The 27,859-nt window shown below is 39.5% G+C and overlaps 1 long non-coding RNA gene and 1 pseudogene across 1 annotated transcript in view; both read right to left on the bottom strand.

Moving 5' to 3' along the window:
- Nucleotides 1-8,898: 8,898 nt before the first annotated feature.
- Nucleotides 8,899-11,452, bottom strand: LOC147917890 (C-reactive protein pseudogene; annotated as a pseudogene).
- A 609-nt stretch (nucleotides 11,453-12,061) lies between these two features.
- LOC147917889 (uncharacterized) overlaps nucleotides 12,062-27,859 on the bottom strand; it is a 41,462-nt gene continuing 25,664 nt past the window's right edge. Inside the window, exon 3 of the long non-coding RNA XR_015554709.1 lies at nucleotides 12,062-12,222. This is a non-coding gene — a long non-coding RNA (uncharacterized LOC147917889). The remainder of the gene's footprint in view (nucleotides 12,223-27,859) is intronic.

Raw genomic sequence — 27,859 nt, 5'->3', positions numbered from 1 at the left:
ATTGATCTCATTATTTTTATTAGCTGCACAGTATTCCCATAGCATGGATTTATAGCATAATTCATTCAGCTATATTCAAGAATTCCCCTATTGATGAACACATGTGTTTTTCAAAATGTTTGCTGTGAAAATTCTGTAATGACCTCTTTGCATATCTCCTTATGAATTTTATGATCTAATCGAGCATAAGATAGACTTCTATAAACAGAATTACTGGTCCAAGAGAATATAAACATTTTAAGAATTTTAATAGATACTGTCAAATTAAATTCCAAAAAGCTTCTGCAAATTTACACTCTCTATTTAAACACACAAACTGCTTGCTTTCCCCATAACCTAGTGATAACTGGATAGTAACAACTTTTGTTTGCCAATCTCTAATAAAATTTAAAAAGTGGTATACTATTGTTGTCTTTAAATTGCATTTCTTGGATTACAAGTAGTGAGTTAGGATCATTTCAGATCTATACTTGCCATCTGCAGTTTACGTGCTGAGGTTGTCCTGTCATATATACCCTTTTTGCCCATTTAATTTATTTTCTTATATATTTGTAAGCACTTTTAGTATATTAAAGATATTATCCCTCTGTCTAGTCATACACATACAAACACGGACAGAGAGAGAGAGAGAGAGAATATTCTCTCAGTTTGTCATTTAGTATTTGTTGTTGTTTATATTAACTTTTGCCATAAGCGGGGATTTTTATGTAATCATGAGTTTCCTCTGTGTTTGCTCAGAAAAGTGTCCATGACATTGATATTTCTCTAAATATTTTCCTAAATTTGCAATACTTCTTGAAGTGTGCATTTATTTATATATGAATATTTATTACCCACCAAATTTTTAGTTTTGTATATTGTGCAAGAAGGTAATATTTAACTTTATTTTAGTTCACATGGATAGAAAATAGTTCCAACACCAATTATTTTCTAAGCCATCCTTTCCTCTACTGAAATGGTGCTTTACTTCATATCCACCTGGATCTGTCTCTGAGTTCTTATTTGTGTTTCATTGGTGTATTGTTAATTGCGTTGTGCTGTTACCAGCATATTCATTTTGATACTAGTGGTTTCTCAGTAGTAAGTACCGGTATGTGTCATAAAACAACTTCACCCTCTTACTATATTTTTTCTTTTTCAAAAATTTCTTACCATTCATCACATATTCACTATTACAGATAGCATTTCAGGTTTCCTTTCTTTGATTAACGTAAGCTGGAAATTTTATTCAAATTAGACAATTTGTATATATGTTTAAGAATCAATTGACACATCATGGAATGGTTGAGATTTTATAATATAAAGTCTCTCCATCCAGGAATATAGCGTCTTTCCAATTTATTCATGTCTTGTCCTTCAATAATATTCCTCTTTCTCTCATCTGGATCTTGTGATTCTTATTAAGTTTCTTCCTTAGAGAGACTGACAGTTCTGTAGAATACAATAAACTAGCATGGACTCATAGCTTCCTCTGTTGAACCTTGGCTTTCAGGAGAAGCCACCAAGGTGAGAGGGAGGTTGCTGGATTCCAGTACAAAAACCAGGAGAAATAACCAGGAAAGAGAAGAAGAAGGTTGGGCAAAAGGAAGTCAGGCACCAGGACTGGGGCGTGATGAAACCAGTTTTCTAGTTGGGCCTTTTATTTATTTCACCCACATTTAACATGGGAGGATTACTGCCCATCCATCCCATCACAATGGCTTGATGAGACAGCAGTATCATCAGGCCAGTACCTAACACCAGCTTTTAAGTGGCAAACTCACAGCCAGGATGATTCTAACTGAGGTGAAGTGTTGACAACAAAAAAGTGCACATAGTCTGAGCACATTTCTGCCCCCTCCTCCTCTTGTCTCACCCTGTGGAAGAATCAGTCACAACCAGGAAGACAGCTTCTGGAAAAGCAAATACTTAGGGCAGAGGTATTGGGTGGGTAGCTGGTCCTGAAGGACAGGGTCACCTCGTGAGGTGAGCATGGCCTAAACAGGAAACTTCTTGAGACCTTATTACAATACTAGAAGCTCTCTACTCTGGGATATATACCATTCTGCTCTCAAACTCACCAATAGGAGGGTATAGGGCAAAGGATCTTATCTCTCCATCAAAGTACATATTACCTGTCCAAGGCAGTTGATATAGTTCCACAGAAATGTAGGCTTGCAGAGAAAAAATGTTAGCATAACGGAGCTAAGACTGTTATCCTTAGAAAGGCCTTTATGCAAGGCTATGGACTTTTTCTTTGCCTGAAGAAGATGCCAGGGATACTTTAAAAAATGGAGAAAACATCATGTAATCACAAATTATTGAAAACATCCCCTTGAGATTAGAAAAAAAAAAATAGATGTTGACAATTACCATTTTCATTCAAGTGAAGGTGCTATACATTAGAATGAAACCAAAAATAATCTATGAGTCCATGCAGATACAAAATAAATGAATGAGTGAATGAGGAGAAAAGAAAAGTTTTTCCTTTACAGTAGAGATGCCATTAATAAACTAGGAAAGAGCGATGGAATTAGAAAACCACCATTTGATAAACTATCAGAGTAATAATTAATTCAGCCAAGAAACATTGATGGATGCTAAAACTAGTGAGTGAAAGTTTGATGGGGAATGAGTATATTTATATAGTCTTGAAATATCTTCTCACAACATATTTATTAATTGCAAAGAGAGAAAAAGTAACTTTTAATGGAGAAAACCAAATGAAACCACTTTAATCAAATGATCAAGTAATGGGATAAATCAAAATGAGTTCCTCTTGATTGAATGCGATAGAGGCAAATATAGCCTCAATTCTGTAATATATTCTGACAAAACTTTATAACCTGAATCTAATCATTAAAAACAGCATCAAATAGAACCAAACCCAAAGAATATTCTGGCCTGTGTCAATGCAATTTACCAATAACCATTCTATCGATAGGAGAAATAAGGTGGAGTTTTACTTGAGCCAAGCTGACTGCTATACTCCAGGAAGGCAGTCTCCACAAAGAGAGAAAGTGTTCTGGAGAAGCATGGTTTTTAGTACAGTTTTAACCATTTTTAGGACAAAGAACATACATCCTAACATGCCCAAGACACACGTGCATCAAAGTTGCAAAGAGATATTCAGTGAGATTAGCAGGTCAACATGACCCTGATGTCTGGGAAATGGAACTTATTGATCACTGGAGGGTGTTACCAAAATGGGTGTTGTAAGAGGGAAAGTATGCATTCTTATCTCCAAAGAGTGCATTCTTTTACTTTGAGATATTTAATGCATGCTTTGCTGTCGTTAAAGCAGATCACTGTCTATGTTTGATAGGCGATAAGTCTAAGACTGTTTAGTTCAAGCTGAATCAGTTTTAAGCCAGAAAGAGCTACACCCATATCTCAAAATGTGAAAATTTCTTGTCACATACTCATGCCTCCAGTGTTAAGGTTGTGAAAATTAGAGAAAGACTAAGAAATTCTCCAGACAGGAAGGAGACTAAAGAGACATGACAAAAATTTAATACATGATCCTGGACTGGAAGTTTTTGCCATACAGGACATGATTCAGACAATTGGTGAAATTTGAATGGGATCTATAAGTTAGATAATCATTAGTGCATCTCTGTTAATTTGACTTTTGATGCCTGTATTGTGGTTACATGTAAGAGAAGATTTTTTGTTTCATGAGTTATACTCTAAAATTATTTGGAGGTGATGGAGCATCACATCAACAAATTACTCTTATGTGGTTTATAAGAAATATTTTATATAAAGTTTTAAAAAAGGCTAACTAATCTATGGAGTTAGAAATTAAAATAGTTGTTGCCTTTGGTGGAGCTGCTGTGGCTGGGGAGGAGGTAGGGGACTACTGGAATTGCTGGATTTTGCGTGATGGTTGCATGGGTATGTTCACCTTAAGGAAAATTCAATGAGCTATACACATGCAGCTCATACGTTTTTTGTGTATGTATGTTGTTGTGGGGAGGAAAAGTGATTTTCATTCTACCTGTTCCTAGGTTCTTAGCTGAGTCCTCCCTTTGTGCAAGATAGGTGCAAAGAAAAACAAACAAAAGTGGGCCAAATTACAGTCATTACAACTTCTGCGCTCTTTAAAAGTGTTTCTCCGTCCTCAGCAGCTTTTCAGATCATTTCTTCACTGCTGCTGCCTTCTCCTGAATTAATTAATTCAGGAAATATTTATTGAGGGGTATACTATGAGCCACACCATTCTAGAAACTGGAACACAATAGGGAATAAGTGTCTCTCCTTTCATGGAAATTACAATCTACTGGAAGAGAAAACAATAAAGAAACCAGTAGTCCCTTCAGTTTCTTTTGTTTTTCAGATAGTGTTATCTGCTTAGGAAATCAATAACAGATGATGAAAGTGACTGGGGAAGTTCCTTTCTAAGGAGAGGGTATCTGATTCAAACAGATTGATGTGGAATCAGGCACATCGGGATCTGGAGAAAGAGCAAATGCAAAGCTTTGTGGAAAGTAATCAAGCATACTTAAATTTACTGTCATGTAAATCCCAGGTGAGCTGTAATTTCATCTGATACATGTAGTTTTTCTTGTTTCTGTGGTTTTACTGCTTATCCCAATCATCTAAAGAAGAAGCTAGTCACATCACAGTCATTCAATATATATATGCATGGAAGAGGAGAGGAAAGAATTGTAGAGTGAGGAAGAATTGTAGGAGAGGAAGAACTATTCCTCTTTACCCTTTAGGTTCTTCTGGCTTGCAATCCAAGAAATTAAATTAACATGAGACAGAATAACAGGAGAAAATCAAACAAAATTTAATAACATGCATACACAGGAGAAACCGGGAAAACTGGGTAACTCACCAAAATGGCTGAGAGCCACCACCTTAAATACAACCTTCAGCTAAAGACAAAAAGGATGATGTTGGGGTAGTAGTTTGGGACTTCGAAAGGGGAGGAAGGCGATTCACATGGAGATGTGGAAAAGCAAATGTTTGGTAAACAAATGTTTGCTGGGTCATCTATAGACAATGGGACCCAAAGAGAGAACTTTGATAAAATGTGCCTTTCTGGAGGTGCCTTCCTGCCTACCACACTAGAGAGTTATCTCACGGTGATAGTTCCTTCCTGGGACAGGCCTTCTATCTTAAATTCTTTTAGAGCAGTTAGGGGGGAAAGATCAAAAGTTTCTATCAAGTCTTTTTCCTTAAAAATAATCCAAGCCAAAGAGACATATTTTGGGGTTTGGCATATCTGATCCCACAAAATGATTCAACAAAATGGCAGAAGGGCTGGGAGAATCTGGGAGTGAGGGGAGAGAGGGGTGAGGCTGTGACAAGGGAGCAGAAGTCAGAAAAACATAGGACACTCCCAAGGCCAGGTAGAGGTTGGAGTTTATTCTAGAAATGCAATGGGAAACCCATGAGTATTCCATCTGGAGGAACTTGATCTTATGTGCACATTTGAAAGATCATTGTCTCTGCTCAAAGGAAATAAAGGAAGCCATGTGGAGAATGCTTTCTCTTTGAGCCTGACCTATCCCAGCAAAGTGTCCGTGGAGTCTGTAGATTTGTACCAGCGTAGTTAGCACTTCAAAAGCCTTTGCTCTCAGGGGTTCATCGGTGACCCCTGTGTCCTCCACTTCCCTGCTCCTGCCCCTGGCCACCACCTTTCCTCAGATTTAAGTTTCCAGGCCTGCAGTGACTTGGGCTATTCAATGATGCAGAAAGCTTTCTTTCATCAGCCTTCTTTTCCTCAAGAAGTTTGACCTGATGCTTCTTCCTCTAATGTCCCACTTCCTTTCTCTCTATGGCTCCTCTGTTCTTTTGAAGCGGAGCCCAGCTGCTGAACTGTGAAGACTGCAGCCAGCTGCCCACACTGATCCTGCCCCTTTTACTCCCTGTAGAGGCCAACATGGACCAGATCACAGTATCTTCCTTTCCTTTTCCACTTTCCTGCTCGTTTTGACTATGAGAATAAAACCTGTCTTTTAAGTTGATTTCATCCTCCCTGAGTTTCTGATGTTTTCCTAAAAAGTCCAGTGAGTTTTCTGACCACGTGCCAGAATTCTGAAGCCTCCTCACCCCTCTCACTGTCTTCTTCATTCTGCCTCTAGCAACCCCCTGGTTCCCTGCAGCCACAAGCTTTATTCCAGGCACAGGACAGGCCCCTTTCAAATGTTCCCCTTATCCTATAAGTTTGTGATAATTCTCATGATTTATTTTCTCCACCGTAAGCTGACACATCACCCAAAGAGTTGGAAGTTTCCGTCTTCTACATCTGCTCATTGATGGATCCTTCAAGCTACACTGGGTCTCTGATCCAAAGCCTGGGTATTTGAAATCCACAATCATGATCAAGCTAACAATATTATTAGTAAATCATAGATAACATGCATTGAGCAGTAGCTATGTGGCAGTGAAGTAGGCCCTATACTATCCCCATTTTAAAGATGAGGAAATCTGAAGGATACAATATTTTAAATAACTCTTTCTCTAAGGTCACACACCATTAAAGAGATGGATGGAACCAGGATCTAAACTCAGGTAGTCTGTTATTTTAAACCCTGGTTAAAAGGTTGTTCAGAGCAAGTAATGGGAGGGGCCTTTAAGAAACTGCAAATGAGCCATACAAATGTACTTTTAGATTAGACCTTCAACAGTCCCTCTTTGACCTTGAACATGAGTGAAGCTATATTGAGAAGGAACAGTATCTGAGTTCTGCCCATCAATGCCTGTTATCACCACCCACAAGCCACAAAGGCCAAAGAAGTCCAGGCATCAAGGAAGCTCAATTTGTTTTGAGTGAACCTACCCCAGTTCACAGAGAACTTCTAATTTTTAGAGTTGGAACTCTCTTGGATAAGCCTGCCCGGTTCCAAAAGTGTATACACCATCCCCACTGATAGCAGACCCTTACCATTGCTGAATGTGAGAGATTGTTCACCAATTTATTTACTGCTCTGACAAGCCTGAAGGGGTCCTGCCCAGGTCCCCTTCTGCTGCTACTTCGCAGAGTAAAGAACCACAAAGTCCAGACCTCTCCAATAGAGGAGCTTCTATCTCTCTTCATGGTGCATTTAAGAGCTCTGAGAGGGACAATCTCTATCTCTTGCTTCTGTGGAGTTCTAAAGGAACTAAAAAATAGACATAGGACTCAAATAAGGATCTACAAGCATCAGTCTTGTGGCTGTAGGAACCCAGCTTGGATTTAAAGTAAGAAAGGCCTTCCCAAAACTTTTCCCCTCCAGATCTAAGCTTCCAGGCCAGAGCAGCAACAAGAATCCCTAACTGCTTCACATCTGGTGGAGGCGAAGGATTCAAAAAGCCCAGGAGAGCTGTCACATGTACTTGTGGGGAAATTTGGCCCCTAAGCTGTGAACCAATGGAGGAGTCAGACATGGGATGTATGGTACCCACAGGACCAAGTCCTAAATCCTCCCTGAGGAGGAGCCAGTCAGAGGGAGATGGAAGCTTCCCCAGCCTATGACCTTCTCCAAAAAGAACCCAAGAGCCTGGTCTTGTCTGATTATGCTGCCTATTATCCAACTTATTGCCCTCCCCTAGCACTCTGAGTCATTCCATTGAGAGAGAAATGAAGACACAAATATCTGAAAGAAGTGCCTACTATGAGAGTCTGCAGGACAATTGGCAGAAATTGGTGGAAGTCCGATCACTTAAAAGGAGAGTTGCAGGATGTCAGGGCTGGGGCTACATGACTAAAAGAAACTCCTAGTAAACACTCAGTCTACCAGCCAGCTAGCTTAAATTGTCAGGGAATCTAATTGTGGCCACATAAGCAGGAAGGAGACTCAGAGAACTCACCCCTCACACACTATATTTGAACAAATAAGAGGACTGAAAAACTAAAATATAAAAGAAAATTATTTAAAAGCATGTAAAATATTTACTTCAAAAAGTTTAATCACAGAAAAATTTAAGAAAAAGGATTAGGCAGCAACTGCATTCTGAAACTCTCAAGCAAATGGAAGAAAACAGAGATGTATTGAAAGATGAGAGTTAGAAAAAAAAACATACTAAAAGCGAGAAAGAATTTAAGACAACTCAAAAAGCACTACAGAATTTTAAATGGACATTAGAAATAAGTAAGGATCCCAATATGCCAAACAGAAAAAACAAATCACTAATACTTAAAGGATAGTTTTACGAAAAAATAAAAGCTCAAAACACATAAAGATATAGGACACAGATAAAAAGTGATCTGGTGATGATAAATGAGAAGGAAAAATAATAGAAATCTCACACATAATGAAAATTGGTGATCTGAAGAAAAAATAGAACAAATTAAACCAGAAACAACAATAAAACCATTTCTTTTAGATTTTGAATCTTCAAATTGAAAAGGATTAAAAGAATTAAAAGATAATTCTAATTTATAATGACCACATTCCGGAGTGGTGGGAGTAGGAATGCTGGAAAAATTATATTCCCTACACATATTAAGTTAGATAAATCAGTAAGCTTTTATCAATAAAATGGGATGGGTCTGTCTATTAAGGGAAATGAAAATGTTGGCCAAGACTACAGTTAAACACATGCTTGTCTTTTAGGAGGAAAAAAACGTTTGGCTCACTTGCTCTTAGACTTGCTTAAAATGCAGTGGTTCTCAACCTTTGCTGAACACTGGAATCACTTGCAGAACTTTAAAAAAACATTGATACTTGAGGCTTCGCCTCCAAAAATCAGATTTCATTGGCCTAAGGTGTGGGCCTGGTAATTCTAATGTGCAGCCATGAATAAGATCCTCTGCTCTGCACACTGAAGCCCTTGTGATGATAGAAAACAATGGAGAAGGAGAGGGAAATACAGTCCCCCAGGGTGCAAGAGCCATGTATGTATGATAATAAAACACCAGAGCCAAAGACAAGGGAAATGTAAGGTGTAATCCCCAAAGGCAACATCAGGATGCAACAAAAGGCCTCAGGACCACAGCTGGGGCTTGGTGAACACTTCACCATGCACTGTATAATTCAGTACCCGCCCAGTCCAGGGCGTTAGGACTGAAGGTCCCCACCAGCACAGACAGTGCTAATCTCATCCTGGTGACAGCACAAGAGACCCATGTTCACATCTCCAATGTCTCCCACACAAAGACTGGTTTTATCAAAGCCTCCAGCAAAAGGAATCCTGCTCCTGCCCCAGGATGATGCTTGCTTCTGTCCCCAGATAATATCCCTCTTCAGACTCCTCCTCACCATGGGTTTCCCATCTACCCAGAAGCTCTGCAATCCCTGAGGAGGACTCCCAGGTCATACAGAAGTGCATTGGTGCAGAGCGTTCCAGGAGGCTTGAAGATGATGTCAGTTCCACTCACAGTTACACTGTATATTCCATTCTTGCTCCTGAAGAGGAGGATCTCATTATATTGCGCCCTTGTGGCATAAGAGAAGAGGCTATAAGCACTGAGTCAGGTCGGTATAGACAGCGCTTGAGCGCAGGCACCGCGGTGAAGGCTGTGAATGGCACTCCTTAGCTGTGCAGTCAGAGTCACAAAGGAACTATTTGACTCTTTGGGGAACCACAAAGGCCTTTTGGACACTTGTCTGTAGGATAGAAAACAGAGAGAAACTGTCAGCAGTTGAGGCTTTGTTAAAAAACAAAATTCAAGTGAGTAAATCTAAAAAGATCTAATTGGCTTTGTTGTGACGATTAAGTAGAGGCAGGCAGCGTCCGGTCTAGCAGAAAGAAAGAGGCTTGAAAGGCTGTACAAAATGAAGGCCTTTTTAAAGGCAGAAAGGGGGAGCCAGGAAAGAGGAAGTTTCTACAGCAAAGGAGTGGATTATTTCAGGCAAAGCACTTACAGCTTCCTGTGTGGGAAGGAAGGGGGTCATATGGAGGTTACCTCACTACTGCTGGTCCAGGCAGTTTCAGGTTAAATGTCACAGTCCTGAAAGAGGCTGAAACTGCACGATTAGTTTAGGTATTAAGTCTTGGTTTGTTGACATGGGGCTTAACACAGTGACTCCATTTTGGGCCTGTTGTCTCTTTTTAACAGCTCGTTAGCCCACAAAGATGTATTCTCTCACTATGTAGAGAGATTGGATTTAGAAACCAAAGACTGCCTTCTTTACAGACTGCATAACCCCTCCCCATGCTGGCCACTTTCCCTAACTTGGCTTTGCACAGTCTACCCCTGAGACAAGAACTCCAGCTACCATCTGAAGCAGTGCCTACCTGTCTGGGAAAAAGCACTGGAGAGGCTGATGATGATCAGAAACACAGCAACAGCTTCTCCATGCTCCCTCCCTGCTGTCACTGTACCTAGAATCTGAGTTATCCTCCTGGAAAGAATCTTAGCAGCTGAGATTCTGGGCTTGAGACCTCTGAGACCCCCTCTGTCTCCAGGAGTCTGCTCCATCTTGACCTGCTATATGTGCAATGATCAGAGTGTCTCAACTAGCCAGGTTGAAATGATTTTCCAGAAAATGGCCACTTGAAGCCATGGATCAAAGCTCTAAGAGCTTAAATAAACCAAGATAAATCACAAAGCGAGAGATCAATATGAGTTATTTATTAGAGACTCTCCATGGTGCATCTGCTGGTGCTCCAACAGCTCCGTGTGGCAAATGCTTGGGGAATTAAAACAGTCACATTCTAAGGGGAAACCATTCCGGGGAAATGCCATATAAAATATATAGGGAGGGACACTTTATTCACAAAGACAACCATAACACATTACTTAGGATAGTGAAAAATCTAGAAAAATTGGGGCATATTTAAGTAAATCTTGTATATATCTACATCCACTAAATAGAACAGAAAGCCATTTAAAATAATATGGTTATGAATTTTAAGCTACAACATGCTTAAAAATGCTTATAATACTTATAATGAGAGAAAAAATAACACAAATTTGCATTTATACACTATTTTTTAAAAGAAAGTTACTAGCTTAGAAAAAAAATTCAGAGGTATAAAGAATACCCCCAAACAATAAGTGTTTTTATCATAGTAAAATGAAATTATGGAGGATTTTTTCCCTCATTAACTTAACATTTTCCTTAACATGGCTATATTACTTCTAAAATGAAGTGTTTGTGTGTGTGTGTGTAAGAAGCATAGGAAAGGGGAATGAAGGTCAGTAGTCACTTGAAAGCCCCAAAAAGCTACTGTTTCATTTTTACAAATAGGACACCCAGTTTGACTGTGGCTATTGGACTTGACCCCAGAATACCTCAAACAGAGAACAATATCAAGTTAGACACACTGAGGTATATATATAATTATATTTAGATACTAAAGTGCATTTGCATTATACAAGTTCACTGTATAACATTGCCTAAATTCCATGTGTAAAAAAGAATCTTGAGCTTATTCACATGGCCTTCATCACGAGTTTTCCCATTGATATTCATTGAGAAATTAATAATAGAGGTTATTGTTCTCAATTGACTTGGAAGAACCAACTAACTTGTGGGTAGCATGCCTTCTAAACACACAAGAAAAAAGAATTGCCTTACAGATGGTAGTACATTTCGGAAAGGTTTGTTTTTAATGATGTACAGTTAAGTTTTCTTTGTAATTACTGTTTCTAAACTTTTTGTGTCTTAAACTATAAGATTGGCTTAAAGTAATTGCTTCAAAACTTTTCTTATTCTAAACACTTGCCCAATAAAAGATATATACATAATTTGAACAGAAAAAATATGTAACAGGTGAAAAGATTGGGACAAAGAAGGAAGAAAGTGTTTTCTCAGTACCCAAATTGCCTTCTCGTTAGCAACGAGCTCCCTGCATCAAAGAATGTAACTACCAATATGATGGGTGGACTCTTTGGAAATATTATTTCAGGAGCTCACCACATCACCAGAACTATCTCCAAAATGGATATTCTGAACAAGGCTTAACACTGAAAAGAGAGAGAGGCATAGAGACATAGAGATAGGGAGAGAAAGCTAAAGCAGTAGAAAGAGAAGAGAAAAAAATAGAATAGAGAAATTGAGAGACCTTCCTTGAACCATTTCACAATCTACCCCTGGTTCCAGCTACCTGCCAACACAGTACTGGAACTGCTCACATATGACAGAGCATTGGGGGAACTTTATCAGGAGAGAGGTGCAATAAATATTACCCTCACCTCAGATGTTTGCTTGGGAGTCCTCTCCTCTTACAGCTTGCCATAATCCAATAAACATACCAAAGGATCGCAGCTTTTCTAGACATCATGGCGCTTTGGTTTCTCCCTGATTTAAAGCCCCAGTAGGCCAGACAAACACCTCAGATTGCAGAGATCCCAAGTATCAACTGAGGAAAAAGAAAAAAACATTCTAAGACAAACAGAATGTTTGTTATCATCATGGTGCAGCTTTATTGAATAAATAAGAACATGGTAAATATACGGTTATCACTTTACTTAATCCTAGAGCAGCTATGACTCTAGACCCCAGTGTTTCAATAGAGAGTTTGGTATGCTCCCCCAATTCAAACAGAAACCACCAGCACATGAGGAAAGGAGGAAGCAAGAGACACATCAGTCAGAAACAACCACACAACCAGTCAGAGACAACAACAGTCTTTCAAAGCTATCACTCCAGATAGAACAGCAGATTCCCAGCTTCCACTGTTGGAGAATTGGCTGCACACTGTAATCCCTAAGGAACTTTAAAAATACTGATGCCTGGGTCTTACCACCAGAGAAACTGGTGTAATGATCTGGGGTGTGGCCTGGGCAACTGGAGTTTTGAAAGTTCCCCAGGTGATAATATTAGCATCTAAAGTTGAGAATCGCTGACTTAGAGGAATTTCTCATATGATTCCATGCCATTGGTGAATACTTCTAAGATATAAAATTATGTCTCAAGGTATACATGACATTGGAAAGGTGGGGGTTTCCAAGTCAAAGAAGAACTCTGACAGTGTGTCGAGGCATAGTCTTCCTAATGTTATGTTGATGCTGAAGCTGGGAGTATGTCTGTGTGGATGTCATTTTCCTCAACATAGAACAACAAAAGGAAAGTTGGAAGATTCCCAGTTTCCCAGGAAATGGTAGTTAACCCTCTGAATATATGGCATCTTGGAATGGCTTCCCCATGAGAAAACATGCACACATCCCATACTCTCCCTCCTCCCCTAGGGGGTATAAGTGCAGTGTGTAAGCTTTGGTTGCATGTGGCAGTGAGTACAGTGGTTAGAAGCACAGGGCTCTGTAGCCAAACTACCTAGAGTTCAATCCCAGCTCTGGGCAAGTTAATTAACCTCTCTAGATGTCAGTTTCATATCTGTAAAATGATGGCTAAAAATGGTACTTACCTCATAGCATTGTCATTAAACACATAAATATACGTAAAGGACTTAGTGCCTGGGACATGGCAAGAGCTCAGTGCATGTAAGGTATTGTTAAGACTGTCTGTGATCCGCCCTGTATGGTTAAGCAATTATGATCCTGGGAGCAGTGATGGAAACTTATGAGATCACTCATCTGTGAGTATGAAAGGACATAGGGTAGAGGGGATCACACTGAATCCTCAGAGAATGCACCAGAGGTAGGCCAAGGGAATAACCTGAGTCGAGATGCGCTAGATCCTTCTTTAAAGATGACCACCTGCCTTCAAGCTTATTGGGAGCCAGAGCATGTCTGCTAGATAAGCCATCTGAGCTGCCAAGAAGACACTAAAGTGATGGTTCTAAAAACATATTGGGCAAAAGAGCTTGTGAATGGCAGATTCTTTGGCTCTGACACCAGAGAGTGTAATCTAGTAGTTCTGGGATCATTGAATCTACACTCGTAATAAACACTCCACATGATAATGATGCCTGTAATAGCAGGCCACAATTTAAGAATCCCTGGAGCAGGCAATCCAGGAAATTTGAGATAAGTCTGCATTTTCTGAAGGAAGAAGGCTAACAAGGCCACTTAACCCACCTTCTACAGGAGACATGAAAAGATGCACAGATGTGACAGAGGTGGAGAACTGCATGGAAGGAATCCAAGCAAGTTATATCAACCCGTCTGAGACTAGAGGTTGGTTATCTTAGGATCAAGCTATTTAGAAATCAAAGCAGCATTTCTCTTCTTTCCCTGGGATTACAAGGATCAGAAATCTATACTTTGGAAACTTGATTTGGGTATTTTTTCTTGTTGTTTTAATGATCTGGAGTCATTTGTGTTTGTTTGTTTGTTTGTTTGTTGTCAATCCTTGCTTCCCTGGGGCACATCAAATGAGAATAGTGAAAAGCATGAGGAAAAAATCACAGACTTACCATTCTACCCACTTTGTCAACTGGGACTCCACAGCCATTTCCATCTGGCCCCAGCTCCATTTCTGGGGCAACCTGTAGTCTCTCCTCCAGGCCCTGAATAGACTACAGAGATGGATACTTGTCCATTCATCTGGCTAGGGACAATGCAAGGCTTGTCACCATGACCAGTGATTCGATATTTCTGCCTGACAGAGGGAGATTTTAGGTGCCTAACATGCACATCACCATGTTGCATCTGGTGCTAAAATGCTCACATTTGGGTCAGGCTTGGCCCTGAAGGCCTGGCCCCAACTCTTGTACCAACATGGCTATTTTCAGCGCCCAAAGGAAAGTGTCCTATCAGGTAGCAGCCTCCAGCACCTCCCTATGATTGTACATGTACAATCTCTGACATATGTGATTGGTCTACCCTCTCTTCCTTGGCCTATAAATGTACTACAGTATCTCTTCAGGTGCTGGGCCACTGCCTTTACTGCACCTAAGATTCATTTCACTGATAGAAGTGTATAAATCCATTCTCCTTACCTCCTTTGAAGGAAAGAAATGTTTATGGTCTACTATGCATGTGCCCTTTGTATAGTTTACCCCATTTTTCTCAAGGAAGCCCTACACAGTGGCTTTTATTGTTGGTTTTATATACGATTTGGCCCTCTGTTTTTTAACTTAAGCCTTAATGCCTGATTCTACTTCTAGGCAAACTGGATGCATGATCCCTGCTATCAAGGAAAAGCAGTGCTGATAACATGGCTTTATTAACATCAGCGAGAAAGGGTCTCAATGGACAATTGGTCTTATCTCCATTTACTGTGAAGAAGAAGAATTGCCTAGAACCAACTACTTGAAACCAAAATCATCCTCCTTGGCAGATGTCATCTAACATTTAATAGGAATTATGTCTAACCATTCTATATCATGCAACAGACCAGTGACCTGGGGATATATTTTCTAACAAGATTACATTAAATTATCTACCAATAAGCTAAATTGTCTAAATTTAAACATTCTAGGAATGCTTTATTGAGATTTTTAGTGTTCACTGAATGCAAATACCAGCTTAAAAATTTTCCTGGCTAAAATTATTAGAGCCAGAGGCTGTCCACTAAACTATGTATAGTAAGGTACCAGTAATTGAATTCTGAGAGAAAATATTAGCTCAGCCCACATCCCTGGGGAATTGGGATGGTCTTCTACAATTAAGACATATTTCCTAACTGGATTCTTTAACCAGAAAAAGGTATTGACCCTCTCTCTTATGCTTAGCTGAATGTCAGGGTGTATGAATCTGCCCCTAATTGGACCACAGAAAATTTTTGCACTCACATTTTTGCCCAAGAATGTATCTTTAACTTCTATGCTTCCAAATGGTTATCAAAAAGTCAATTAGGAAACAATATTCATAAATAATTACCTCAAAGATTTGCTGTTCATCCTCCTAATATTCTGAACTTAATTTTTAGCAAATCAGACCCTTCAACTTCGCTCTCATCCTGGACCAATTCCACCAAGTTGTACTTTGATGGCATATAATGAACCTACGTTTAGCAAGATAATACAAAACAGCCTAATAATAATAATGATAGTAGATAACTATTTTGAGAGCTTACTGGGTGCCAGGGACTACACTAAGTGCTCTACATGCATGATCTTATTTGATTCCTACAACAACTCTTTGGGCTAATTATTATTATTCCTTCCCCACTTAATGATGTGAAAACTGAGACATAAACAGGTTATGTCACCTAAAGTCACATAGCTGGTCAGTTGCAAAGCCAGGATTGGAACTGAGGCAGTTGGATTCCAGATCCTCTATGCTTAACTAGTCTAACATATGGTTTCTCTAAAGCAACTATTTGATATACAGGGAGCCCCATATTTCACTCTTGGCTGTGACTTCTGCTGAGTAACTTTAATTGCTCACCCAGTACTGAAAGGCCATGGTGAAGGGCAATTCTGGAGGAAATCAGCAGCCATCATCTTTGAGGGGTCCTTTTCCACAAAGGACCCAAGCAGACTGGGCAAATGCATTCCAGTCATTGAACCTGACAGCAGATTCTTAGATCTCAATGATCTTTAGTTTTTGTTCCTCAAATTGAAGTAATGATGGAGTGAGAGTTTTAAACCCCCACAACTGGCCCCACATGAATGACAAGCTATCACAAAAGAGGGGCCTTGCTTGTCAGAGAGAATCCCCATAAGAGGCTCTAGGAGAGGTTAGAGTGCTGTAGATGTGTTATTGCACAGTATTGGTCAATCTGAATTCACAGGGACTTCGTTTCAGAGGATCCTTAGAAAGGCTAATCACAACTTTGAATGCAACCATCAGAAAACAGCTCAAACTCACTCAAGTAAACAGGGGCTTTATTGGCTCATGAATTTAGGATGTCCAGGTATAGATCTGGTTCCAGGCAAGGCTGATTCAGAAATTCAAACAGTGTACAGGTATCCCTCATTTTATTGTACTTTGCTTTATTGTGCTTCGCAGATATTGCGTTTTTTACAAATTGAACGTCTGTGGCAACCCTGTGTCGAGCAAGTCTACCAATGCCATTTTTCCAACAGCACTTGCTCACTTCATGTCTCTGTGTCACGTTTTGGTAATTCTCTCAATATTTCACTTTTTAATTTTATTAAATTTGTTATGGTGATCTGTGATCAGTGTTCTTTGATGTTACTATTGTAATTGTTTTGGGGTGCCATGAACCGCTCTCATGTAAGATGATGAACTTAATTCATAAATATTGTGAGTGTCCTGATTGCTCCACCGACCAGCCGTTCCCTGTCTCTCTCTCTCTTCCTTAGACCTCCCTACTCCCTGAGACCCAACAATATTGAAATTAGACCAATAAATAACCCTACAATGGCCTCTACGTGATCAAGTGAAAGGAAGAGTCTCATATCTCTCATTTTAAATCAAAAGCTGAAAATGATTAAGCTTAGTGAGGAAGGCATATCAAAATCCAAGACAGGCCAAAAGCCAGGCCTCTTGCACCAAACAGCTCGCCAACTTGTGAACACAAAGGAAAAATTCTTGAAGGAAATTAAAAGTGCTACTTCAGTAAACACACAAATGATAAGAAAGTGAAATAGTCTTATTACTGATATGAAGAAAGTTTTAGTGGTCTGGATAGACGATCAAACCAGCCACATTTCCCTAAGCCAAAGCCTAACCCTGAGCAAGGTCTTAACTCTCTTCAGTTCTATGAAGGCTGAGAGAGGTGAGGAAGCTGCAGAAGAAAAGTTTGAAGTGAGCAGAAGTTGGTTCATAAGGTTTAAGGAAAAAAGCCATCTCCATAACATGAAAGTGCAAGGTGAAGCAGCAAGTGCTGATGTAGAAGCTGCAGCAAGTTATCCAAAAGGTCTAGCTACAATAATTAATGAAGGAGGCTACACTAAACAACAGATTTTCAATGTAGATGAAACAGTCTTATATTGGAAGAAGATGCCAACTAGGACTTGCATAGCTAGAGAGAAGTCAAAGCTTCAAGGGACAGGCTGACTCTCTTGTTAGGGGCTAATGCAGCTTCTGACTTTAAATTGAAGCCAGCGCTCACTTACCATTCTAAAAATCCTAGAGCCCTTAAGAAGTATGCTGAATCTACTCTGGTTGTGCTCTATAAATGGAAGAACAAAGCCTGGATGAGAGCACATCCATTTACAACATGGTTTACTAAATATGTTAAGCCCACTGTTACGACCTACTGCTCAGAAAAAGATTCCTTTCAAAATATGACTGTTCATTGATAATGCACATGGTCACCCAAAAGCTCTGATGGAGATATATAAAGAAATTAATGTTGTTTCCATGCCTGCTAACACAACATCCATTCTACAGCCCATGGATCAAGGAGTAATTATGACTTTCAATTCTTATTATTAAAGAAATACATTTCATAAGGCTATAGCTGCCATCGATAGTGATTCCTCTGATGAATCTGGGCAAAGTAAATTGAAAACCTTCTGGAAGGATCCACCATTTTAGATGCCATTAAGAACATTCATGATTCATAGGAAGAGGTCAAAATATCAACATTAACAGAAGTTTGGAAGAAGTTGATTCCAACCCTCATGGATGACTTCGAGGGTTCAAGACTTCAGTAGAGGAAGTAAATGCAGATGTGGTGAAAACAGCAAGATAACTAGAATTAGAAGTGGAGCCTGAAGATGCGACTGAATTGCTGCAATCTCATGATAAAACTTTAGCAGATGAGGAGTTGCCTCTTAAGGACGAGCAAAGAAAGTGGTTTCTTGAAATGGTAACTACTCATGGTGAAGATGCCATGAAGATTATTGAAATGACAACAAAGGATTTAGAATATCACATAAACTTAGTTGATGGAAGGAGCAGCAGGGTTTGAGAGGATTGACTCAATTTTGAAAGAAGTTCTCCTGTGGGTAACATGCCACCAAACAGCATTGCATGCCACAGAGAAATCGTTCATGAAAGGAAGAGTCAATCAATACAACAGACTTCATCGTTATTTTAAGAGATTGCCACAGCAACCCCAACCTTCAGCAACTACCACCCTGATCATCAGCAGCCATCAACATCGAGTCAAGACCCTCCACCAGCAAAAAGATTACAACTCAACGAGAGCTCAGATGATGTTAGCATTTTTTAGCAATAAAGTATTTTTAATTAACATATGTACATTTTTAGACATAATGTTATTGCACATAATAGACTACAGTATAGTGAAAACATAACTTTTATATGCACTGTGAAACCAAAAAATTCATGTGACTCACTTTATTGCAACATTCACTTTATTGCAGTGGTCTGGAACTGAACCTGCAACGTCTCTGAGGTACACCTGTCTGTAGTCAAGTTTCCATCACTCTGTCAATGCCTGGCTCTGCTAATCCCAGCTTGGCTTCTTCCCTCACAGTCTTTCTCCATGTGGTAAATAAGATGGCTGCTGGCAGCCCCAGGCTCACATTCTCTCAGCTTGGAATTCCAGCAGAAAGAAGATGACTCACTCTCTAAGTTCATAAATCAATCCTTGGGAAGACTATAATTGGTCCTGCTAGGAACATGTAACCATCCCCAAAAAACCTCCAAACAAGGATGAGCTACTCTGATAGAGCAGCCTGGGTCACACACCCACTCTGTGGTCTAGGTATGTTGGGAAAATGGGGGTGGGGGGGGTGAAGGAATTCACAGTCCCATGTGGTTCACATGGAGTTTGAGAAGAGTTTCCCAAAAGAACCATAAAATTAACAAACCACTGTGAGCAAACAAAAACCACAGCTATGTAAGCCTTTTGCAGTAACAACTAAAGTAACTATATCTGGATAACCCACTTTGCCCAGGAAAAAAGACAGGCCTACTCTGCTAGGGCAATTCTGATTGCCTTTCCAGTGTACTTTGAGAAAATGGAGAAATTACACAGTATTGCTAGTTTTCCCATTTAGAAAACCTGGGCAAATGTCCTAACTCTGAGACTGAAAAGCCAGCCCTGTGAATGTAGGCAATTCCCTCCTACTTTCTGGGGAGTCTTGGGAAAGGAATTAGAAAGAAGCCCAGCACTCCCATCTCAGCTCAGAGACAGACTTGTCTTGTGACTTTTTATCTTTCTTTTTTTTTTTTTTTGTGAGGAAGATCAAAACTGAGCTAACATCCAATGCCAATCTTCCTTTTTTTTTTTTTTTGCTGAGGAAGATTGGCCTTGGGCTAACATCCATGCCCATCTTCTTCTACTTTATATGTGACACTACCACAGCATGGCTTGACAAGTGGTGTGTCAGTGCTTGCCCGGCATCCAAACCTGCGAACACCAGGCCGCCAAAGCAGAGCGTGCACACTTTGCTGTGCCACCGGGCCAGCCCCGTCTTGTGACATTTTAAAAAATCACTTTTCCTTTCTGGATCCCTATTTTCTCATCTAAGTGAGGGTAAGAGATTATCTCTAAGATACTTTCAACTTAAAAAAATAAAAATAAAACACCTGCAATTCTGATTCTTCTGGACAAAGCTTCCCAATATAGCTCATAATCTCCCAAGCCAGACACTTAGATTCCATCTCTGGTGCTAAGGAAGGTAGAGCAGAGAAGCGGAGGGTTGTGTTCACAGAGCAGGCCTGCAGTGTGTATGGTGGAAAAAAAAAGTCCAGAATCACGAGGTGCAGTTTCCAGGAAGCACCTCCAGGACCACGGCAGAGCTTCAGGGCCACCCCTGGGGCCTGGTGGGCAATTCATACTTCAGCACCCACCAGTTCAGGACACTAGGACTGAAGGTCCCACCGATATAGACAGTGTTAATTTTATCTGGTAACAGCACACAGTCCCACATGTTCACATCTCCAATGTGTCCCACCAAAGACTGGTTTTCTATCAAAGCCTCCAGCAAAGAATCCTGCTCCTGCCAGGATGATGCTTGCCTCTGTCCCTACAGAATCCCTTCTCCAGACTCCTCCTCACCATGGGCTTCCCATCTACCCAGTGCTCTCAATCTCCAAGGAAGAATCCCAGCCCACCCCAGAGGTGCTTTGGACCAGGGATCTTAAAATCCATATCAAAATCTCCCACTAACCCACTATACACTTCAACCTTATCTTTAAAGAAGATCTCATTTTCTTGCCCCAGGGTGTTGTATGCCTCGAGACTGCATCACGGGTGAGGTAGTACAGAATGTGACACACACTGTGAAGGCCGTGGTGGCTTCTCTAGCTGCACCTCCAGCATGGCAAAGGAATCATCTGACTAAATGGAGAACACAAAGGCTTTCCTGCTCATGTCTGTGGGAGAGAAAAGGAAATAGAGGAAAGTTTGATAACTTAGAATACAAAGATTTCTTCTCTCACTTCTCTACAAAAGTGAGAGCCCTCCCCCATGCTAAGAGTTCTCTGGATTTGCTTTGAGCCACCTCATTTCTGTCAGACCATACCACAGGCACAGCCATGGGCAACCTCTACCTTCCTGGACAAAAACATTGAGGGTTGATGGGCACCAGGAAACCCAGCAACAGCTTCACCACATCTACTGGCTGCTGCACATGAAATCAGGACTTGAGAATGTGTCCATGAAGAGGATGTCAGAGGTCGATGTCCCAGGGCCTGGGGGACTTGGGTGCTACCGTCTCAAGACCGACTCCTGTCTGGATTTGTATACACAGCAGTGGGGGCATCACAGCTGGTGTGTAAATGATTTCCTAGACTCACCCCCTTGGGGCCTGGAGTCAGGGCTCCAGGTCCAAAGGCAGCAGGATTATTTCAGAAAAGAGAAAGTGGATAGAGTTACTTACTCATTAAAGGCTCCTGTGCCTGCTGCAGTTCTGACTCTGTGAGAAAGTTATTGGAAACCTGGGGAATTAGGAGCAGCCAGATGTGTTTCCGAGGCTTTGCTACACTACCCATGTGGCCAATCTTGGAAGCCCAGGAGGAAAAACCTGAGTCTTCACCTCCGTTTTATGGAATAAACATGCCTCTCTTCACCAAAGGCTTTGACAGGTACAGCCTGGACACTGACCCTACAGATAGGAGGAGGGAATGATCCCTAATGCAAATAATGTTTCAAAGCTACATCATGGGGCCAAGATTCAAAGCTTTATCAGAAAAGCAAACAGAATCGTTCCCCCACAGGGAGGTCCATGTGGGTTAGGTATTAGAGATTCCTGTGACCCCAGAGCTCCAGTTCCAGGTGTGCAGATTCAAAGTCAAGGAAGATGAAATGTCTCAGGGTAGGACAGAAGGAAGTCTCTGTCTCCATATTATGGCATGAATTCCCCATTTCTCCACTCCTAGGGCCCTAGGGAATAACCTGAACAGAGAGCCCATGCTTCAGGGAAAAACACAATTGAACATCAGAGCTAGAAAGGACTAAAGAGGTCATCCAGCCCAACACCTCAGAGACATCAGGCAACTTAACTGAAACCACACAGCCTGGTGATCCCGATGGTTCCAGTGCCATTGCCCTGACACTACAGGTACTCTGGCCACATTCCAGACCAGGATCCAGGAGCCGTGGTGATGGGGGTCTCCTCGAGAATGCTCACAAATAAACAACAGACCTGAAAGTACTCTTGCTTCATAACCATCTCGCCCAGTGCTCTTCTTTATAATTGAGGACCCTAAGGCCCCAACAGCCCTTACATTCCTCTCACAAAACTCTATAGACTCAGCCTATTTCACTTTCTTCTTCAAAGACCTACTCAGTCTCTTGCGCTTCTCACTCAACTAGCTACAGAATCAACGTGTCTCATCTGTTCCACTCCACTTGCTTGCTTTTCCCTCTCCAAGTAAATTCACAGACTTTTCATTTTAGGTTTTGTTTTTGTTTGCTACAATAAACATTAATGAAACAGATACGAAGAAATAAAAATAACTAACATGAGAAGTTGCATGAAACCTGATAAAGCACTCATAGAAAGAGTTGTATAGATTCTTTTCAGATTCTTTCTTGGCAGGCATCATTCTTTATAGTTTTATGATTTGGTCCTCACCAGTAAGGTCACTTCATTATCTTTGGCTATAGGACTAAAGAATCATCTTACCTCCCGTCACAGGGAGGAGGGCTTGGGACTATGTACCTATGGGCAAGCTACTCCAATTTCCAGGAGATTTATTAACATAATATTAAATATCAGATACACACACACACACAGATTTAGTATTAAGCCTGTTCAGCATGAAGTGCAGGGCTACCCTATTGGCAATTTCTACTGAAGTCCACAGTGGTCAATTCTGTAAACTAGTTTGTTCACTCAAGACCCACATCCCCACATTCTAGCTTGCTTTCCTAATCTATCATACCTGGAAAGCTCAAAGCTACATTTCTCAGATCTTTTACTTCTAAGGTTCCACATGTGACATAACTTTAGCCAAGTGAGAACACTCACAAGATACTTGGGTGCACAAAGACTTTCCAAGGGAATTGATTTGCAGATCAACATCCATGTGAGTCTTTCCTGGAACTGAGCCATCTGAGCACACATTTGTTCCTGAGGCATCTCATAGGCTGTCCTTTCCTGTCTCCTGTTTCATGATAACAAATGAAAGGCACAGTCCCACAAGAGCTAACAGACTGAGTAGCTTTTAAAGTATACACCTTTCTCTTTCTTCAAATGTATGGAGAAAGTTTAGTCACAATGTCTAATGAAGTTAATGGAATGATTTCTGACATTAATATATGATTCTGATTTCCTTACCTCCAAAAGCAAACCCCAGAGTTTGATACGTGTGTTCACACACATTTGCAGAAGAAATACCATGCTTTTTATGGTTTTGCCTCATAAAATTTTAGTCTCACATTATATCGGATTGTTACAAATTAAGTAATGAGAAAGAGCACAGTTGATATGATATCTGATTTTTATAACTTATTATAAAAATTAATAATCATATTCAATCTACATCATTCTAATCTGGACTTCACTGCTTTTAGTAATCTACATCACAAGATTCTTTCCATAATTTATTTCTTAGTGGTTTTTATAACAGCCTTTGGAAATACAAATCAAAATAGTAAGATGTAGTCCTTGAAAATATATTAATTATTCATAAACAAAATATATATTGTTATTGACATATATAAAATTAAAATTCAGTCGTATATTAATTATAATGAAAGATATTGTGACGCAAATTTTTCCAATATCTGAATAATTTAATATTATTAAAACTTAGTAAAATTTCACCTCTTGATATAAACATTTTTTTATTGAATGTTGTGATGGGTTGAACTGTTTTCCCCCCCAAAGAATAGATATTGAAGTCCTAACCCCAAGTACCTAGAATGAGACCTTGTTTGGAAATAGGGTTGTTGCAGATGTAATTAGTTATGTTAAGATGAGGCCATACTGAAGTAGAGTAGACCCCAATCCAGCAAGGCTGGTGTTCTTGAAAGAAGACAGCCATATGAAGACAGAGACACAAAGGGAGCCATGTAACAACAAAGACAGAGACTGGAGTGATGAAGCTGCAAGCTAAGGAACGCCACAGATTGCCGGTGAACCACCAAAAGCTCGGAAGAGGCAAAGAAGGATTCCCCCACAAGTCTCAGAGGGAGTGTGGTCCTGCTGACACCTTGATTTCAGACTTCTGGCCTCCAGAACTGTGAGACAACAAATCCTATTGTTTTAAGCCACCCAGTTTGTGGTACTTTGTTACAGCAGCCCTAGGAAACTAATACAGATGTATTTCATACAAATTTGATTTCAGTTTTGAATTGTACTGTCACTTTCTAGTAAAAGAAGTTTACTTATATCATTTAATTATCATTTACTTATCATTACTATATCATTACTTATATCATTTAAATTTTTAAAAATTTGCCAATCTGTGGCTAAGATCCCAATAAGGAGGAATCAGAGTCTTGAAGAAAACAGACATGAGGATTCCCTTGGACATCATAAAGCAACATTTTGGGAGTTTTTATAAAAGGATCAAGCTCTAATAAAAATATAATGGAAGTTTTTCAACCAAAGTTCTAAGGACTATGGAAGTAGAATTGAAAGCAAACACTCATACTTAAACACAATGAATCTCACATATAACATGTATTTGTGTCTAATAACAACAACTCTGCTTTGTGGTCTTCATCATAAAACACTGTCACACAACAGTATGAAAAAATTTCTAATGAAATGTACAGTAATTTATTTACAGAACATTCAGACTCTAAAATTAAGTCAATTAATTCTCTGTGAGGAAAGCTAAGGGTGTTGGTAACATTATCAGTAAGCTTAACATTTAAACACAGTGATCAGGGTTGGCTTGGAGAGCCTCGTGAGAACTAGTATTGCTCACTACTGTCACTATTTTTCCAGTGAAAAATAGAAAATCCTACATAAATGTGGAAAAGGTTATGATATCTGGTACATTGTTGATAGGAAAGGGATTTTACATGCCAGGTCTGTCACTGCCATTAAATCAATTTCCTATTCTGACATTATTGTAATTTGTATAGTGAATGAAATGATCAAATAATAACAGGAATGATCATAGCAAACGGTTCTATAGCACTCACGGTAGGACAGACACTGTTCTAAGTGCATTCCCATATTAACTCAGTCCTTACAATTCAGGATAGGTCCATTATCCCCATTTTACAGATGAGGAAACTGAGGCACTGAGAAAACTGTTCACCAGAATACGGTAAAGATTGTGGTAGACAGATTTCCTATGCCTTACAGATAGGAAAATCCACAGACCTTTCCAGTTAATAAATTGTGTCCACATTGACAGAGAAGAAAATGCATGCAGAGTGCCCTGGTGACGCTATTTTTAAAATTTGGAAACTTTTATTCACGTTGATTCAGCTTATACTAGAATGGGACATAAGGGCATCTACACACAAAATTGTTGTCCAGTCCAGCTCGTGGATGTGTGACTTGTACAGTCACACAGGGCCCTGCCTCAGAAACGCCCCACCGGGAAGAGCCTGTGCTGGCTTTGAGGCTCTGTTTTTGCCATCTTAAAATACTTAATTTCTGAACAAGGAGCCCCACATTTTCATTTTACACTGGGCCCTGCAAATTAGGTAACCAGTCCTGATTGTTACAATGACTATGCAGAAATTAAGTTGTATTTCTTTTATCCATGCTTTAAAATTTGCTTTAGCTTGGGAACATGATTTTATTTGTAAACAAGCTTTGGTTTCAAAAAGTGGAGCTCCGACTTTAGAGAGTATTGGATGTTGCCATTTAAATTGTAAATATTATAAAATCAATAGAGTTAAACTTGCATCTTTTTAAATTGATGTGTGAGGAAATGGGATCATCCCATCCCCAGCTAGTCGCTGCATTCAGCCGTGAGCTGGTTGTCATGGGAATGTATAATACCATGTTTATTTGAATTGATTATGAAGTCAGACTTTTTCTGACAGAAAAAGAAGTTGATTTGGCTCATTGGTTTGACAATGAATAGTGGCTTTGCTCATTAAATAAGGTAAACATATGTTTCAGTTTGCCCAGAGCAGTCATTGTTTATTTCTGGTGTCCTGGCATAATTAGTAGCCCACCATCTTTAGGTTACATGGTGGATAATTTCCCTAAATTGACTGAGTTAAATCTCCAGAGCTAAGATTTTTACTCCCCCCAAAAAAGTGCGTGATAAATGTATATTATCAAAATTAACAATGCTGTATTAAAATTAACATTCAAATTTTTCTAAACCTTTCTAAGTATATTGGGTTGAACAGATACTTCTAAAAGGCACCAGATAAGATTAAGAGTCATTTGATAAGTCTTGTTAAAGTCTTTTCCGTATAATTCAGAATAATTGAAAATCGAGAATCAAATCCTTTTGCAAGTCAGGTGTTCTTTTTATTTTTTTGTTTTCAACAAACTTAAGGAGTATCTAATCAGCTGATAGAGCATGATATATAATTTTTATGATAGAGAATTTGTGATGTGGGGCATATAACTTGGAAGAAGATAAAAGAATTATGGATAGGGAATAGGGGGGCGGGGTTGTTGACCCCAGGGTTTTAGGAAGTGAAGCAAAGCTAACCATCACATTTCATTAAATGAGGAGGAGAGTAACACTTTCTGTACTCTCTACCTTAAAATTTAATCCCCTCCACTCAAAACTGGAAGTGAATGGAGTAAATTTCTATTCCTTAATAGAGCCCAGAAACTAAGGAAGGTTTATTAATTAATTATTAATAAATTAATGATAACCCACAATGATAGGGCTATCTCAAAGGGACACCACAGCCAGCTGAAAAGCTCCCATTAGCCAAAGCTAGAAAAATTTGAGCAGCAAAATAAAGTAGCATTGGATTACAGCCCAAAGTATAAAATATCTATGAGTTCATATTGATATAAATAAATGATTGAGTAAATAAATATGTAAGAAGAAGAGACAAATATCTCATGCAGAAGAATTTCAAATAATTGTATATATATACTCCACCCTCAAGGAGGGGAAGCAAAACTCCCCACTCCTTAACCATGGGCTGCACATAGTGACTTCCTTCCAAAGAGTGTGGAAGTTTGGGAGGGAGGAGAGTAACTTTACAGTGAAGAAACTTGACAAACACCACCTCTGCCAGGTGGTCAAAGTTAACATCAACAGTCACAAATCATGTTGATAATCTGTACTTTTGATATAATGTGGTGAGATGGCACTTTACCTCTGTGATCTTCCTCTCCAAAACCCATACCTGCAGTCTAATCATGAGAAAAAACAAATTCCAATAGAGGAGCATCCTACAATATACCTGGCCAGTACTCTTCTAAAGTGTCAAGGTCATCAAAAAACAGGAAGGTTTGAGAAACTGTCACAGCCAAGAGGAGCCTAAAGAGACTTGACAACTAAATGTAATGTGGTACCTTGGATGCAATCCTGGAACAGAAAAAGGACATTAGGTTAAAACTAAGAAAATCTGAATAAACTATGGATTTTAGTGAATAATAATACATCAATCTCGGTTCATTAATTGTAACAAATGTGCTATATTAAAGTAAGATGCTCATAATAGGGGAAATTGTCAGAGGTGAGGGAGAGGATATGGGGAATTCTGTACTATCTTCTCTATTTTTCTGTAAATCTAAAACTGTTCTAAAATACAAAGTCTATTATAAAAAATAGTGATAATAAAAATAAATGCAGCTTAACAATCAGAATATCTATCATTTTATTATCATTATTAAACTGGGACAAATTTCTACCTTTATATCTAACAATAATTTATAGAAAACACAGCATATGGAGGAATATATTAAATTATGCCACAGGGATCCA

The sequence above is a fragment of the Ceratotherium simum genome, chromosome 2 (assembly GCF_057802395.1).
Source record: "Ceratotherium simum simum isolate JZ-2026a chromosome 2, ASM5780239v1, whole genome shotgun sequence".
NCBI lineage: Eukaryota > Metazoa > Chordata > Mammalia > Perissodactyla > Rhinocerotidae > Ceratotherium > Ceratotherium simum.
The sequence above is the reverse complement of the archived record's forward strand: the minus strand, read 5'-3'. Positions and strand labels throughout refer to the sequence as shown.